This window comes from Sinocyclocheilus rhinocerous, unplaced genomic scaffold (genome assembly GCF_001515625.1).
Source record: "Sinocyclocheilus rhinocerous isolate Xijiao unplaced genomic scaffold, SAMN03320098_v1.1 scaffold2017, whole genome shotgun sequence".
Taxonomy (NCBI): Eukaryota; Metazoa; Chordata; class Actinopteri; order Cypriniformes; family Cyprinidae; genus Sinocyclocheilus; species Sinocyclocheilus rhinocerous.
In genome coordinates, this window is record NW_015655609.1 from 441871 (window position 1) to 461009 (window position 19139).

The 19139-nt window shown below is 38.8% G+C and overlaps 1 protein-coding gene across 1 annotated transcript in view; it reads right to left on the bottom strand.

The window, feature by feature from the left end:
* LOC107718815 (calmodulin-binding transcription activator 1-like) overlaps window positions 1-19139 on the bottom strand; it is a 220160-nt gene that overhangs the window by 109366 nt on the left and 91655 nt on the right. The gene's annotated exons all lie outside the window — the stretch shown is intronic.

The following is a 19139-nucleotide window of genomic DNA, read 5'->3' on the forward strand; positions in this document are numbered from 1 at the left end:
CAAAAACACCAACTACAAAAGTCAACAAAATGACAATTTCATAAGGACAAATATATATTGTGATATTAAGCAATATTATGCAAACAAGTGTGCTAATATTTCAGATAATCAATAAGGCATGCCTGATTGTGACAGTAAGTTACAACTGTGTAACTTATATTTTAGATGCAATATTGTCAGTCACTTTGTCTGGCTTTCCTCTGCCAACGCAAATACTTCTAAACAAATCCACAGTAGAAAAGTTGCAACAATACACCTAGAAGTTTCATTCCTGAATGATTATTTTATTTATGCATGCATTTTTTTTTTATGAAACAGAGTGAATGACTAAATGGCTCTCAGACAGTCACTTATTTAATTTCTGGACGAATAAGCAATTTTGAACAAATCAGTTGAGTGAATGATTCAATGACTCACTCATTTCTGAATTATTCATTTATTTTGAAGAAATCGGTTAATTTAATGATTTAATGACTCATTTTAAAGTCACACACTTGTTTAGTTCCTGACCAAGTCAGTGTGTTGAATGAATGATTCAATGATGCATTCAAAGACAGTCACTTGTTGCCACCGACTGGCATAACTATGTAACCTCCATAAAGAATCACTGAAAAATCCCCACTACTGATACACATTCACAGCCTATATGGAACACACACACAACACATTTATAGCTGGGAAATCCATCCAACATATTTTACAATATATAAATTCCACAGATGTCCAGCGTAGAAAATATGAAGCTTTTTGACCTTGTGATCATCTGAAGTATGTGTATGTAATCAGATGCATTGCCTACAAAGAACTAGCTAAACCACAAAACAACAACCTATGAGAACGGGGCAGAAGAAACAAGCACGGATGCTTAAAAATCAGTGAAAAGGCAGGGTGAGACATTATCATAAACACCGAAACAGCATGGGTGTGTTTGTTGGGAAACAAAGTATGAGCCGCACAGCTCACCTACAGGTGGGCAAGTGGGAATAATTGTGTAATTACATCAAATGTGTTCACGAGGACGACAGCATGAATCAGCCCTGAGACACACACACACACACACACACATCTGCAGCAGCTCTCAGCACCTGCAAACCCTGATCACTCTCTCCACACATAACGACCAATAAAGCCACTGCTGACTCCTACTGAAACACAGCCAACAGGGAAGAGAGAGAGCGAGAGGGAGAAGAAGAGGACTCGCATGATAGCACCCACTGAAACATGCTTCACAAGCCAGCGGCTCCTCATTTAATGTGTGACCCGTCTCATCCCTTCGCCCACGGTGTGTGTATATGTGTGTGTAAGATACTGGTGTGGGATGCCCTGTGAGCAGAGGGCTCCAGGAAGCAGCCTGCTTGACTGTGACTGAGGGTGTTAATTAAAAGCCATGGTGAAGCCAACCAGAAGAGTAGGGCGAGCGGCACAGTGGGCGAGAATAGACTCCGGGAACAAAACAAAAAAAAAAACTAAGAAAAATGAGAAGCACAAAAAGGAATAAAAGGAAAAAAGGAGAGAGAGGAGAAGTGGGTGAAGGGCTAGGGACAGCATGGGGTTAGAGCTGGGGATAATTACTGCTAATAAAAGCTAATGGAATTTATCCCTCTTGTCAGGTGTAAGATGATGTGATTATGGGCGAGCTGGCTGAGGGGAAATTGGGAACTGATCCGTTAATCCCCCCATCCTCCTGCACCACGGACGACTGGAGGACCGAGGGGGCTATCGGAGGAGTGGAAACTTAAGAACAAGGGAACCAGAATGAAGCGAATGGAAAATGGCTCGAAAATAAGTGACATCTTGAAAGTGCCTGTGGGGTCAATGAGTGTATGTGCAGCTTATATGGTCCTTGAATCTGCGCAAGGAATTAAGAAATCAGATTACTAAAGCCTTTCCGGGGTTAATGTTGAAGCCAGCATCAGAAAACTGTCTCTGTCATGGTCATGGGTCTTTCTGTAGGATAATGATGCTTAACACTTCTAAAAGCACCTGGGAGTGGTTGAAAACAAAACACTGGACTGAAGTGGGAAGCAATGAATCCAGATTTAGACCACCTGAAAACCTTTGAGGTGATAATATTTAATAATTTTGAGATTTAATGCTATTACATTAGTGACAAAAATACAATAAATGCATATTTAATTTTATTAATTTTAATTAACAACTTAAATATAATAAAATAGTTTTTTAAAATGCTACTAATATATATTTTTTAATTTGCTTTAGTAAAATGGCAATATATAAGCCCATTATTTTGTATTGTTTCAGCTCTACTGTCTGGTGGCCACAGTAAGCATATTTGGGTCTTTTGCAAATAAAAGAAACATATACTAATAACATTCTAAATAGATTGTGCATTATTTGAAAATAAATAAGTAAAAATAACAATAATAACAAAGCAAGGCAATATTATAAAGTGATTAATTAAAAGTAATAGAGTGTGATTTACACTTGCATGCTATCTGAATGATAAAGAGACTATGCATTTCTCACTGTTACCATCTGAATTTCTTTTGGACTTTCATCCAGCTCATGCATAGCTTACTGGCCTGCTGACCTTGATTGAATATCACAGCACAGCAGACGTTGAAAGAACTGTGTGTGAACGTTTGTGTGTATTTTTAACACAGTGAAAGCTGAAAGGACACTCTCCACCCTGTGATTCTCACTGTTTTATGTGTGTATCAGCTTCTGTGCGTAGATACATGTGTGTGAGAATGAGCTACATCTGCAGATGCAGAGATAATCAGTGCTGTAGTTATTGGACTGTAAGGCCTGATCTCAGTCTTCTCTATCTCCAGGAAGCACCTGCTCCAGGTTTCGATCAGATCAGGGGGTGCCAGCCAGAGGTGAGCTGAGCAAGGGAATAAGAAAAGATGGAACAGGTGTTTGCCTTGCGAGAGAGAGAGGAGAGGAGAGCTGACAGATGGAGATAAGCTAGTTAATGACAAACTGTATCCTCAAAATCCAACACAACCTGAATTATAAAAAGGAAACAGAGTACCATAGCAGTAATTCCCAATGAAATTCAGATGCATCCAACAGTTGAACGAATAACGATCATCCATTCCCACAGGAAAGCTCTCCACATTCTCTTGGATAACATCAGACTTCTCTATTACTAAGCCAAAAAGGTTCCTTTACTGTGTGTTTAGCACATTGAGCCAAGCCTCCACCTTTGCTGATGCTCAATGAGTTTGTTTAAGGCTTTTTTATGGGTCTGTGTGTGTTTGTATGAGGATGGGTGGGATTTATGACGGGTCTAAGTCTATGCTGATGCATCTCTACAGCGGAATAAATGCAATTAAGTAAATATGCACCACAAAGAGGTTCAATATATTTATTTTCATATTTGAAAAAGAATAATCTATCTATCTATCTATCTATCTATCTATCTATCTATATCTGAATACATATAGCAGCGTTATGACTGTTAACTAAAACCAAAAAGAAAATAAATGAAAACTAAAAATGAACTTAAAGTAAAACGTGTGTTTAGCACATTGAGCCAAGCCTCCACCTTTGCTGATGCTCAATGAGTTTGTTTAAGGCTTTTTTATGGGTCTGTGTGTGTTTGTATGAGGATGGGTGGGATTTATGACGGGTCTAAGTCTATGCTGATGCATCTCTACAGCGGAATAAATGCAATTAAGTAAATATGCACCACAAAGAGGTTCAATATATTTATTTTCATATTTGAAAAAGAATAATCTATCTATCTATCTATCTATCTATCTATCTATCTATCTATCTATCTATATCTGAATACATATAGCAGCGTTATGACTGTTAACTAAAACCAAAAAGAAAATAAATGAAAACTAAAAATGAACTTAAAGTAAAACGAAATGAAATGAAATTAAACTTGAAATAGTAATATAAAAAAATAATAATAAAAAAGAGAAAGTACAACAAAATTGACTAAATACTGTAAAAATGAAAAACCATGCTAACACCGTAAAAATTATTTTTCAGAAGTAGTAAATAAAACAAAGAATACTGGAGTGTGTTTTACAGCAAAATACTTTTTACGTTTTTCTTCTTCAAAACGTCTCGATTAATTCAATGTGCTTGCTGTTTCTTTGTAATAGTTTGAAAAAATTACCAGCACTTTCTGAATGAAAACTGTTTCGACTACACTAAATGTTTTTCAGTATGGTATATGGTATGCAGTGATATGACTTTAGTATATGAAATACTTTTGAATGGTGTCGTCTGTGTGATATTGGTGTTCAGACAGGCAGACGGCAACAAAAAAAGCAAAGAAGAGTGTATGCAAAAACAAAAACACAGCTTTTCATTCCACACACACATACCCACAAACCTTTGTGCTTTGTACCTCCTCCACTGTCCAAGTTCTAAGCTTTGCAAATCTGAACTTACTGTTGGTTCTTTTGAATATTTAAGACTGCATTTCTGAAGTGCTCTGTCACTCTCCAGTAGCAGAGATGGTCCTTGTCTAGCATTAGTTATCCGACACTGTGTACTGAAGTAGTACACTGCATTCTGTACCGCTAGCAAGCTTTCTGTACTGTTAACCATCCTTAACCATGCTAATGCTTTGTATCTTATACGCTGCTTCTACTCCATATTGATCTTTCCACCGGCCCATTTAGCCTCACAGTCAAAGCAGAACCTTCAGAGGAGATGTTCCCAGGACCTAAAAAGGGCAAGAGGGGGGACAGGGCGAGAAGAAGTGGAGCGACTCCAATTCAGGTTGGTCTCTGGGGCAGACGGGTGCTGTTCTATACATCGGAGAGCAGCCGAAAGGCTTTATTGAGCTTTAATCAGGTTGGGCGACGCTCAGTGGAGATCAATGCTTCATGCACAAGGTGCATCGACTGGGTCCTGCAGGGCCTGTCGACAGCCTCTCTCCCTCCTAATGTTACTCTTAATGAGCCAATTAGCTGACAATGGTGCAGCCAGCATCTTAAACTGTTGTTTATTCATGATTAATAATTAATTTCTCATGTTAAGGTATGAATGAAATTAAAAGAGCAAGAGGGAGCCATTAGTTACCTATAGTAGGAGCTTATTAGGAGGAAGCACTTATTTATCTGATGGTGGGAGGGGAGGTAATTGTTCATAGAATCAGGAGATTATAGTTCAGTGGCCAACATAGGATTTGCAATTTAAATATCCAGTAACGAGCAGCACTTTGTGAAGTGAACGCATGCATCATGTCTAATGCCTAGTAAGAAAAGGTAGTCTGGATTACTGGCGCCTTTCTATTCATCTTACATGTACTATCTATCTATCTATCTATCTATCTATCTGTCTGTCTGTCTGTCTGTCTGTCTATCTATCTATCTATCTATCTATCTATCTATCTGTCTGAGATTAAGTATGCAAATTCTGTCTATTCCTCATGTTCATTTGAATGTGTTTGAATAATTTACAGCATGCTGTTTTTTTCCCAGATGTTAACTTTGAATCTGCTGTAGAGAGAAACACAAATTTCTCTAAAATAAATAAAGAATGCTGCATCAAACTGAAGGAGAGATACAGATTGTTTTATAATTATTAGTGATGGGCAACATAGTCCAAGATTACTGGTGTTGACACATTTATGTATTTTTATTTATTTGTGGTGGTGCTTTGAAACAGATAAATTAAGAGATACAAATTCCGTGAGAGTGTTTTAGCGTGCTGACAGAGTGTTGTGCTTAAAATCGCTGAAACTTTCTCTGAGAAGATGCATCTTTAAATTCACCCATTTTACAACCCTGCTGCTACAGGCATCTAAGCACTGCTTGTGAAAAAAAACTATATTCAAAAATACATTTCTTTTTATTAACTAATGATATTTTCTATTCCCTAACCCTAGGCATACCCTCAAAGAAACATTTTTCCTCATGGGAAACTGTCCACATGGAAACCAATGTCTGGTTCTCTCAGTGTAGATGATTTAAGGTTTTACTATCCATGTGGGGAACACGCGCGCGTTGGTATTGGTGGTTTACGAGGACTCTCCATAGGCTTAATGGTTTTACTGTTATACTGTACAAACTGTATTTTCTATCGCCCTACATCAACCATACACCTAAACATACCCCTCACCGGAAACTTTGTGCATGTTTAGATTTTCAAAAAAACACAATTTAGTATGTTTTTTAAACCTTTTGAATTATGGGGATACAGGTAGTGTCCTCATAAACCACCTTCATATTGTAATTCCTGTGTCATACCCATGTCATTATACAAATTTTTGTCCTCATAAACCACCCAAACCAGTGCACCAACACACACACACATTATCCTTCAAATCGCACACAGACTTCAATTGCTAAAGCTTCCACTTTAAATAGTCCCCATGACAAGCCTGCTGCTTTAAATAAGCACCTCTGCCAGTCTGGAGAGAGTGCCTAATCCCACCCAGCAGAACACACACACACACACACACACACACACACATTCTCACACACCAATCTCCGGGTAGAAAGAGATTGTGGAAATTTACTGGAGGGGATTTTGGGAGAATTCTAAAGCCTGGCGCACACTTTTTTGCCACAATTGTGCCGCATGAGAAAAATCTCGGAGATTGTTTGCGATTTCTTTCCTCGTAGGACAAAATCGTCAGTCTTAGTGTAACATGCTCACCAGTGACTGTTTAATTGTCCTTGTGATGATTTTGCCTAGACACAACTGACTCCTGACAAAACAACATCACCAACACAGGATGGAAGGACTTGCTTGGTTTTGTGTGGTATCATTTAAATTTTGTGTGGAAATGAAGATGCCAGAAAAGAAAGGTAACTTAGTACACCCAATCAACAATGTCAAGCATAACAAAAAGTCTTAACTAAGTTGTACAATCTGACAATCAACAACCGTAAATGACAGAATAAAAATAATCATAATATTATCCCCAAATTAAAATATAATTATTTTAAACTTATCAAAAGTGACAATAAAGACTTTTTCAATGTTGCAAAAGATTTCTATTTCAAATAAATGCTGTTCTTTTGAGCTTTCTATTTATCAAAAAATCTGGAAAATGATGGTTTCCACAAAAAATCCTAAGCAGCACAACTGTTTTCCACATTGATAATAAGAAATTTCTTGAGCACCAAATCAGCATCTGAAGGCAGGAATAATCGTCATCACAGGAATACATTTGATTTTAACATATGCTAAAACAGAAAACAGTTATTTTAAATTAATATTTCATATTTCATTTTTTTTTTTACAGTATTTTTGATTAAATAAATCCAATCTTGGTGAGCATAAAATACCTTTTTCACAAACATTAAAAATATTAACTTTTGGTAGTGTACGTATATAGTTTGTTGTTAGTCGTTTACAATTGTTGCTTGTCAGATCTAACACTGCACTGGAGACCAAAATCCAAATGTGAAAGACTATTTGCACCTGTATACACGCTATACAGCACACACAGATTTCTATCAGTTTAGAAGCATGTGCAGACAGGCCTGTGTGTGTGTTAGTTACCACAGGGAATTAAAAGTACCACTGCAGACTTCACATGGTGACAATTTGACAAGATAATTAGTGAATGATCACTCTTTGTGAATCCAGTTCACGACTGCATTTGTTTCTATGTGGGGTGAGAACAGATCGACTCCAGCATTCTCCTCTCATAAAGCATGATCCTGGGTCATTTGGCTACTTCTGACAAGACGAGCTGTTTTCCTTAAAAAAACAAAACAACCTCGCTGTGGACTCACATTCTCCTCACAGTCCAGTGTCACTGCATGCTGATGTAATGTGGGCTGGCACAGGAGCCATTGGCTTGAACCTCTTCTGACGTCAGCGAGCGCTGCCGCCCACCCTCACCCTAAACACTCTCTCAACTCCCCAATGAGAACAGCCTGTCCAGAACACACCAAACAGCCAAGATATGGCTCGTCCTCCACCTCCCTCTCTCTGTACCTGCAGCTCTTGTTCTTTTATAGCAAATTGAACCTTTCACTCTGAAAGAAATAATATATGGGTGACAGTGAATACATAAAGGACATAGCAGTATTCCAATGAGAGAGACCAGAGGGGTGTCAAGAGACAAGGAAGACAGAACGTGGGTGTGTGAGGGACAGGTCGGACTGTAGAGGTCACATCCTATCCGCTGGATCTGCTGGAGCAGAGGAAGGTGCATCATTACAGGTCTTGGCTTTTAGCACGCTGCCTGGCTGAGGGGTCATGCTCCAGCTCCCAGCCAGTTAAGTGGCCTTTGAGAGAGAGAGAGTGTGTGTGTGTGTGTATGAGAGAGAGACAAAGGAGGGAAGAGCCCCTCACTCAACACTGTCTGACACCTGAGACTGTGAGCTCAACAAATAACCCCACAGCTTCATAACATACACACACACACAGAGCCTCCCTCCTACCTCCATCCTAATTCAGCTCGCAGCCAAGAGCTCCAGCTGATATTCCATCAGGAACAATATCTTCATTTCTGATAGAGGGGGAGGAGGTGGGCAGGCCAGAAATCACTGACACACCTGAGCACACATCTACTTATGTCTGTTGTGAGATGTTTAAGGCATCATGAATGGAAAAGCACAAGGAACAAATTCATCTAAAATGCTGAAGTGTGAATATTCTAATTCGTATTGATAAAAATGTTGTGTTAACCACAGACCTTAACAAAAGGCTTAACAAAAGGCATTTAACAAAAAAAAAATAAAAAAAAATAAATGGAAAATGGAACCAGAAGTGCAAAAATTCTAATTCGTGAAGCATTATAGTATGCTAAAAGTGTGTCAAAGCATTAGTATGTTCAAAAATGTTCTTATAAATACCCGGAAAACATACTACTTCTGACAGAGCTTTTGAAGTGTGCACTCATTTTACTATCCGATGAGGCCACAGGAGATGGTCACATGACAATTCCAACAAATCACTCAGAACATATTACACATACTTGAATACTTATAGAACATGTTTAATTTATGATCAAGAACTTAGTTCTTTATTAAATACAGAACATACACTGACATGACGTGATTTTGGACCCAGCCGTAGTCTCACATGTGCTTCACATGAGAAGTGTGGTGTACGGAGATGATGTCTATAAAGAGCATTCTAAATGACTCAGTAATGAGGTTTATGAGTGTTTGAGTGTTTTCAGAGTAAAGCACGAATATCCTTGAAGGTCAAAACACATGTCTCACTGTGAGTTTTAAATTGCAGAGTAGTGTGCTAATACTAATATTTAGCTTTTACTGTACCTATAAAATCTGCCTTGCTTTTTGATGATAACCAGATAAGACAAGAAGAACGCACATCACAACATAGGAGTGTGAGTACATCTCTGTGTTATGCGGATAGTATGGAAACGATGTTGTTGGCTACTGGCACAAGGCTGGTGAGTGGGCATGGAGTGTATAACTGAGAAAACAAGAGCAAAGGAGCAGGACTAGTAGACATGCTTCATAAAAGTGTGAGTCTATAGTCCCATTGCAAGCTCTATCCAGCCCAAATTTTCCACTCAGTGACTGATTCCCTGTGGTCAAAACCAAAATATCGTGTTTCCAGATACAAACTATTTATACTGTAAACAAGTCCACGATTCCTTTGTGGCTGAAGCAGTATAAGATCCATGACGCCAACTGAGAAAACCACATCTCCCAGGATGCATTGGTGAAAGGCCAGATTACTCTCTCCCTCTAGGCTGAGGCTTCATCTTCCTCCTAGGCTAAGGAATGATATTGCCATCATGCTCTCAATTTTCTGCCTTGTGCCTCTGTGTTTTATTGGTCTAATGCAACTACTACCAACCTGGGCCAATCAGAAGATAACTGACCACACCACACTCATTCTTCAATCCCTCCACACACTCCAATCTTACAACCGGTTAGTATACTGTACTTCACTTTACAGTACAACATATAATGCATAAAACTATGGTAGCTTACACACTAACACCATCTCATAACAATGTAAACAATGCTAAAACCTATACCAGGATTGTGTGGCATTCAGAATTGAATTGAGTATGCCTTTTATATTACAACTCAGTAGGGCTGTCAAAATGGCTGAAAAACTAAATTCGAATTTTGTACTTAAATATGATCAAAATTCGAATTATATTCGAATTTAAAATGCATAATTTCAGTTAGGGTGAAGAAAAGCTTTTGGGTTCTCTCCTGAGGCCACAAGAAGGTGCATCGACCAATGCACGTTTATTCAAAGCATATAAGATAACATGACTATCTGTGAAAAAAGTGCATAATGTTTAAAATGTTTATAAACCAATTATAATTAATTAAGTTGCTTTTAAACAACTATAAACAAAACAGCATCATGTATAATGTATTCATAGTTTAATACAAAGTGCCGAAAGCCAAACACACAGATTACATTTTTCATTTAAAAATATGAGTTGCAGTGGGATGGGGGAGAAAACCCTGCTATAAAGTCTCGAGATATGTTTTTTCAAAGTTAAACTTGCATTAATTGTACATGGCTTTCTAAACATGCGGCTCTTTTGTGCGAGACGCAAGTGCAACGCTGATAGATGTTATAATGCAATGACACTTACATCGTCATCGCATCTCGTGTGCCACTGATAGGCTGCCTCCTTAACGCACACCTAAAAAAACATGAATGTGGATTTTTATTTTAAATTCGACGAATATTCGAAATTCGAATTATTTTTTGACAGCCCTACAACTCAGTTTCTAAATTTGAATTGAGACAGCAAATAGAATTGTACATTTGAATGTAAGGAAGCAGAATTAAAATGAATTGAAAGGAATTATAATTGTAATTTTCACTAGTTTTTCAAGACAGATTGATGGATGGATGGACGGATAGATTGGCAGACACTTCATGCCATTCCTATTCAAATTCCAATTCCTCGTGGTGCCAATTTCACCTCATGAATTGAAAGTGAGCAAATTGCACAATTCTTTTTTTAAAGAAACCCTGATTTGTACTGAATTCAGCACAGCAGAGTTCCTGAAAGATACAGGCCTCAGGAGCATGTGCGTAAACCCTCTGTTAATGTATGAAGAGGGCAATTGATGTGGTGCTTACAAATGTTAGCGGGGCTGGTGGCATTGATAGAGGTGTGAGGAACACACCACCTGGACTCCAGACAGGAGATAAACAGTGCCATCACTCACCGAGCCGCTAGGCCTTTATTTATTCAGGAGCGTGTCGGAGAAGGGTGGCCCTCTGATCCGTAATTAATTAATTAGTTAATTCATTAAAAGCGCTGGTCGTGGCATGCTGGCTTTTGTGTTCATATGGCTGATGATCAGGTCTTAATAATACCTTGTTTATATCCAGGCATAAATGTCAGAAAAATGTGATGGACGACAAGAGCATTTTATTCGGTGTGAGAGTGAGATTTATCCTCCAGCTGCAGTCTGGGTAAGAGGCTTTTTGTGAAGAGTGGATCATAAATTATACTAGAGGCTATGGCTGTCTGTGAAGCAGCTAGAGATGGCAGAGAGGAAGAACGAGAGACGGTTCGCATTTAAAGGTGCAGTGGATCTTTTGCACAAAGGAACATTTTTCAACTTCGAAAAACCCACAGGCACGTCCTCAAACAAATGCTAACGTAACACAAACTTTTGTGGCTGTACCATCACACGGAGGAGCGTAAATGATGAATATGCACATACGTACACAACACACACCATCCCCGTAGGCGTTCTGTTGACTTGCAGGATCGCGCGGGCCCGGTCGTAATAAGCAGAAGTCCCAGGGTGCGACAGAAGACGAGCAGAGCCGGCAATCAGAGGCAGCTTCCAGCAATTGTGATACATGTGATATTCACAGCAATTGTGAAAAGTGATGCATTACATCGCAATCCAGCACCCGGTGCCCACCGCTTAGCCGAACTTTGAAAATTATTGCTTATAAAAGAGATGACTCCTGGCGAAGGCTAAGTCCTGTAGTTTTATTACACCTCAGGGCTTCAGTGGCCTGTCTTTGGAGAGATAAGGTTGTACCCTTTTCATTTCCTATCTGCCGGCCGATATTTTAAGCCAGCTTGTTAAGGGGCGTAAGAGGAGAGCGGGGAAAGGCAAGTTTGATGCATGGCTTTACAACAGGAGCCAGGCCCATAACGCTCAAAGGCCGATCATTACTGACCTTAATAGCCCAGTCTGCATCTGGGCTTGATTGATCATGCCTAGCAAGTTGTGAAATGCACCATCTGGAAGGAAGTAAGGAAGGAAGGTGAGTAGGGACCAAAGAGGAAAAGAGAGGTAGGCAGCAAAAGCTGAGCGTTGAGCATTAGCCCAAGTGAGCGGGGGGATAGATGGAGAGAGAGGTGGGATTGATGGCTGGAGTGGGATGCCGTGGAAACTTAACTGCACTAAGAGGCCTTGCTAGTGCCATAAACACCATCACTGACATAAACAACAACACTTAGCTGGGCTATGTGTATACAATATTCATTTCAGGGGGCGGCTTGCTAACTCTTGTTTACTCGCCGAGCACTGGTTTATGTGAGCAAAGTGCAGCCAGCTGGGGTTAAGCGCCACTTTCTGCCTCATCTGAGGTGCAAAGTGTGTGTGTGTTTACAGGATAAATCACCTCATAGGTGTCTGGACTGAGAGAGAGAGAGAGAGAGAGAGAGAGAGAGAAATGGGAAGGCTTGTTTTGAAATTCGAATCAATGAAGAGGAAATCAAGAGACCGGGCTCAGTTAGTGCAAACACTCATTATCATGATTACATGAACTCTAACATCATTTTTATCAAAGGATTTTCTGCTTGATTTAATTAGTGACTGAGCTCAATATATGAAAGAAAAAGTGTAAAGTCTTGATTTCAGAATCATATTAAATTACACACAGTTCCTGTTCAAGTTAGGCAATTTAATAATGATGACTACATTATTTACATTATTGACAATATGAAGCAAATCAAATGCACGTTGTGGCGAGTATCCCGAGTCCAGATTAGCGTCGCCCTGGAAACGCCTGAGAGGGAGGGTGAGTGTCAGCCTGCTAACCTACCGTCTGTCTACCTTGATGTGTTTTCCCAGGTCATGACCGGGGGCTCGTTCAGAAGGGAGCAACGCGAGGACGACCACCTGCGGAACTGCTGGGATCAGGTGCGCCGCATTGATGAGCCTAGCGACCTGGCAGGGGCCCTAAACCGTAGTGGAACGGATGGGACCGGTGACGTACCGGGTGCGGCAACTCAAAAGTTGGTAGAATAAAATTTTTTTTTAATTGTTTTTGGAAGAAATGTTTTATGCTCATCAAGGCTGCAATTACTTGATCAAAAATACTGTAACACTGTGTCTACACCAGACACGAGCCGTGCCGCGACAAAATACAATAGAACCTATTATGCTGTCTACACTGGATGCGGCGTGGGGTGACTAATTCCCGACAGTAAACTGCTGCTGCGTTCTATTTATGACGTACTGACACAAATTTCAAATGATTTTCAATGGTCTCTTTGTCGCGTCCAGTGTAGACAGACTTGAAATTTTTTTTAAATGTCATTTATTCCTGTGATGGCAAAGCTGAATTTTCAGCAGCCATTACTCCAGTCTTCAGTGTCACATGATCCTTCAGAAATCATTCTAATATGCTGATTTGCTGCTCAAGAAACATCTTATTATCCAATAGCATTTATTTTAAATAAAAATCTTTTGTAACATTCTAAATGTTTTTTATTGTCCCTTTTGATCAATTTAATATGCCCTTACTAAATATAAGCATTGATTTAATGAATTAATGAATTTAACTGAAAAAAGTACTAATGTTTTCCTGTAGCTCAAACAGTAGAGCATGGCGTTAGCAACACCGAGGTTTCAATTCCCAGGGAAAGCAAGAACTGATAAAATGTAAAAGTGTACCTTGAATGCAATGTAAGCTCCTTTGGATAAAGCATCTGCCAAAATGCATAAAAATGTAATTTCTTTCAATAAAACTAAATCTTTCTGACCCCAGACTTGTGTTAATCAATATGTATTGTTATATTTGTACACATAAAAAAACTCAATTATTTAAATTTCTTCTTACAGCTTAAGTGAAAAACATGGCTAAATAATTTCAGTGCCACATTTATTCTAACTCACAATAAAGTTTGATCAAAGCATCCTCTGATGAGAGATCAGAACCATTTTAAGCCATTTTCAATGTTGAATACTAGAAAAAAAAAGGCTGAATCATGTGTAATTCTGTATGGTGAGCAGAAAGAAAACACTGATATAAACAACCACAAACTCACAGTCTCAGAAAACCAGACCGTAAAGGCACATCTGGTGTGTATGTGTCTGGGGTGACAGAGAAGCAGGTGGAATGGAAGCATTGTAGCTGACTCAACAGCTTTCTCATTTTATTACCAAATCAGTCATGACAAACCCCCCGCTCTGAACATGGAAGGGAGGGGATTATGGCAGAGTGTTTCTATAGTGCACAGATTTATCTGCTAACGCAATATGACCTTCTCAATGTACAGTAACGGTCCCTTCTATAGACTAGTCAGACAGAAATGTAGTGTCACCTCTGAAAATCTGTCATATGTGGGCATTAAAGTATTTGCAAAGATCCTAAACCAATATTTAACATACAATATCCATTTCTATCAATATGGTAATTTAATCATATTTGAATTTTGTCTTAGAATCCATCTGCAGAGAAATTATTTTTATGTTACATTAAATCAACAAGAACTCTCGATTTTGGATTTTGTTTTAGATCCATTCAGAATTATATTTTCTGTATCCCAGGATGAGATGGCTATTGACAGGAGGCTGAAGAGCTTGTGCAATAGGCGGGTGTGAATGGACATGTAGAGAGAGAGAGAGAGAGAGAGAGAGAGAGAGGCTGATTGATGGCAGGGAGTTGTGCGAGATTGTGCAGGACTCTGAGTGAGTGTAATGGAGTTCATTCATGAGTTACGAGTGCACTCCTCACCGTTGTAAAAGAGGGATAAATCTCCTCACAACTGCCAGTGAAAAAGATACAAGCCAGTGCCATGATGGGACACAAAACAGACGCTTGAAGATATCACACACACACACACACACACACACACAGACATATTATGTCAGTGGTTCTCAAATGGTTTTGTCTCAGGACCCAGAAACTGTATGTTTGTTTATTGTACTAATTATCTAACTGTTTATCGTATAAAAGTGAACAACATTCTGTAAAACAGAAAAATGCATAAGCTTTTAATATTTACATATATACACACACCAGTTCAATGGGAAAATTTGGTTTCTAAAGGTTGAATTTTGTTGGTTTTATGCTTTTTGCAGCCAATGAGTCACTGCACAAAATAAACAGTGTTTATCCTCACTGTGAGTGAATCCATATTTAATGTAGTCTGGGTCTACATTTTTACCCCACTGTTTTCAAGAATGAAGTAATGTCACACAACCTTTGTGTTGGGATCTGAATTATTTGGCTAGTTTCTACCAGAGTTCTGTTCTCCTCCTTTAAAAAAAGCCTATTTATTTTGCTATCCAAACTATGCACTGTTATATGGCTAGTTTCATTTTATTATTCACATTTAGCATTGTTTTATCCTTGCTGTCCATAACCCTATAAGAACAGACCTGCAACTCAGTTGAGAACTGCTGCTCTATATGATGTGCATTAATTTTCGCCTTTCTTTATTGGCTGGGCTATAGAGGAGGCTAATGGGCCTTCAAAGAATTACTGAGAGTCTCAGTCTCACACAAAGTATGGCCAGTCCTCTGCCTCATTGGAGCCCTGATAATGAGAACATAGACCTCTATGATCGTTCACAGTGAGAAGACGACAGCAAAGTTAATCAAATCCTCCATTTAATTTACACACACACGCACACACACACACACACACACACACACACACACACACACACACACACAGTTAATGTATGATGTACAGTACTTTTCATAATTTTGGCTCATTGTGTTACAAAAAATTACAAAAAATGAAGATAGCGCTACTGATATAATATTCTTGTTTTTTTTTAGCTTGGCATACTTTTCTGTGTTATATTATGTGCAATATAGCATCATCCCATCTACATTGGTTGTACACTATTAATCAGAGTGCATTATGGGTATAAAAGAGTACGCTATAAATGGGACTAAATTCAGACAGAACTCGACAACACTAAAAAAATGGCAAAAAGCGAATATAGGGTGACTTTGGGCACAGCTTCTACCGTAATAAATAATGACATCAGACTCCATGTGACAGAGATAAAGCAATATCAGACTCCCTCTATAGATATCTTGAGCTGAACCAAACAGTCAAAATCTGCCAGGTTTTGTGTGTGCACTTCATAATAAAAACAAATCATTATTAATTGTGCACAAACACGCACACACACAAACATTTTAATACTTCTGGATTTATTGGCTTGTAGAGAAAAAAAGAGAAAGAATAAGCAATTTTTGGGTTCAGGTCATTCTTTGACGGTGCTGGATTGGGTCACAGGGTCATGTTTAGTTCTTGCGTCAATGTGCTGGAGCTAACAGGAATAACTGCCACCTTCCCTGTGTGGGAGGAAATCAGCACTAATACACACTCATTATGGTACAGTACCAGTCAAACTCTGAGAATATCTGGAAGGTCTTAAAATAACTGTTGCTCATCATTTTTCAGTGGTCCAAGATTGGGTTACTTGACAAATCTATTCAGTGTCACAAGAAAGCTAATAACGAAAGTGTGTGTGTGCTTGTCCTTGACAGATGTGAGAGGTGGTGGGACTAAGTGTGTGTGGCAGAGGAAGAGAAGGGGAGACGTCAGGATCCAAAGGTGCTACAGAAAGCACAGTGCTGCTGGATTACCCAACATACACGTCATTTAAAAACTCCCCCATCACTCCCGATTATTAGCTATTCCCACTGACACCCTGATGCCCACTAGGAGACCTTGTGTTGGCCTACACTGCCACAGACACTGACTGCAGCAAAATTATATGACAAAAGAAAAAGATATGAAAACAGATGAAGGGAATTTTCATTAAATCAGATTTTCTTATCCTACAATTTAAGCCACTAACAAAACTATGTAAACTGATTAATCAATGGATAAATGAGAATCACCTCAAAACAGGTAAATCTGGAATAGTTGAGCAAGGTCTGTCCATGCTAATTTTTATTTTTTTTAAACCAACTGGACTGCAGTGTACTTCTTAAATGCTAATAAGAGTGGGACTGACAACCATACTTAGTTACATACAGGTAAACTGAAAACATTAGTAATTTTATATAACTGTATATCATTGTATACAAATATAAATGTATAAATAAGCTGTAATGACAGTGACAGTTAATAACAATATTAATAATAATATTAAAAATAACATTATTAGTACAGTAAAGACCTTTTACATTGTTTCAAAAACTCTATTTTAAATAAATGCTGCCCTTTTGAACTTTCTATTAATCAAAGAATCAAGAAAAAATGTATAATCACTTCCACAAAAGTATTAGGCAGCACAACCGTTTTCAGCTCTGATAATACCGTATTGACCCGAATATAAGACGATGTTTTTTTTCTTGGAAATACATCTGAAAAAACGCGTGAACACCATATTAGAATCAGCATATTAGAATGATTTCTGAAGGATCATGCTGAAGGATCACACTGAAGACTGAAGTAATGGCTGCTAAAAATTCAGCTTTGCCATCACAGGAATAAATTACATTTTAAAACAGAATAGAAAACAGTTCTTTTAAATTGTAATACTATTTCAAAATATTACTGTTTAACTAGTTGTCCTGTGTGGTTCCATTCACACAGCACACACTAACCAAAGTCTGTCAAATTCTGTCATTATTTACTTACACTGTCGTTTCAAACCTGTATGACTTTCTCTCTTCTGCAGAACACACTTTTTTTTTGTCTAAATGAAAGTCAGTGGGGTCCAATGTTGTTTGGATGCATTTGACTTTCAAAATATCTTCTTTTGTGTTCCATTCAGATTTGGAACAAAATGGGGGTGAGTAAATGATTATTATTATTTTTTTTAATTTTGTGTGATCTATCCCTTTCAGGAAAAAAAGTGCATATCAGTCCAATCTGTGAATGGAAGTGTATTTGGCAGTCTAAAACAAGATTGACAACCATATTCTGTTGCTGTGTGAATGTAGCCTATGTAGAATGAAATTATGTAAAATTTTTAAGTTGGAAAAAAAAATCCAGTCAAACTAAAGTGCTGAGTGCCAAACATGTGCTCTTTAGTTCTGTATACATAATAAATCCATGTAATCCTATAGCATCCAGTGGCAGCTGTATGCACTGTGCATACCATGAGCACTCTGACCTGAAAACATTTTCCCTGCGATTATTTCTTCAGTTTTGAGTCCTGTATTTCTGTCGAATGAACCAGCAATACCAATCATTCGTGATTTAATCATTATTTTGAGTCCGTTCTCTCTTTTCAATGAATGCGTTTGGAACTTCACAAGGAATGGACTGAGGCTGGGGTCAAGGCATCAAGAGCCACCACACACAGACGTGTCAAGGAATTTGACTACAGTTGTCGTATTCCTCTTGTTAAGCCACTCCTGAACCATAGACAACGTCAGAGGCGTCTTACCTGGGCTAAGGAGAAGAAGAACTGGACTGTTGCCCAGTGGTCCAAAGTCCTCTTTTCAGATGAGAGCAAGTTTTGTATTTCATTTGGAAACCAAGGTCCTAGAGTCTGGAGGAAGGGTGGAGAAGCTCATAGCCCAAGTTGCTTGAAGTCCAGTGTTAAGTTTCCACAGTCTGTGATGATTTGGGGTGCAATGTCATCTGCTGGTGTTGGTCCATTGTGTTTTTTGAAAACCAGCGTCACTGCACCCGTTTACCAAGAAGTTTTGGAGCACTTCATGCTTCCTTCTGCTGACCAGCTTTTTGAAGATGCTGATTTCATTTTCTAGCAGGATTTGGCACCTGCCCACACTGCCAAAAGCACCAAAAGTTGGTTAAATGACCATGGTGTTGGTGTGCTTGACTGGCCAGCAAACTCACCAGACCTGAACCCCATAGAGAATCTATGGGGTATTGTCAAGAGGAAAATGAGAAACAAGAGATCAAAAAATGCAGATGAGCTGAAGGCCACTGTCAAAGAAACCTGGGCTTCCACCTCAGCAGAGCCAGAAACTGATCACCTCCATGCCACGCCGAATTGGGGCAGTAATTAAAGCAAAAGGAGCCACTACCAAGTACTGAGTACATGTAGAGTAAATGAACATACTTTCCAGAAGGCCAACAATTCACTA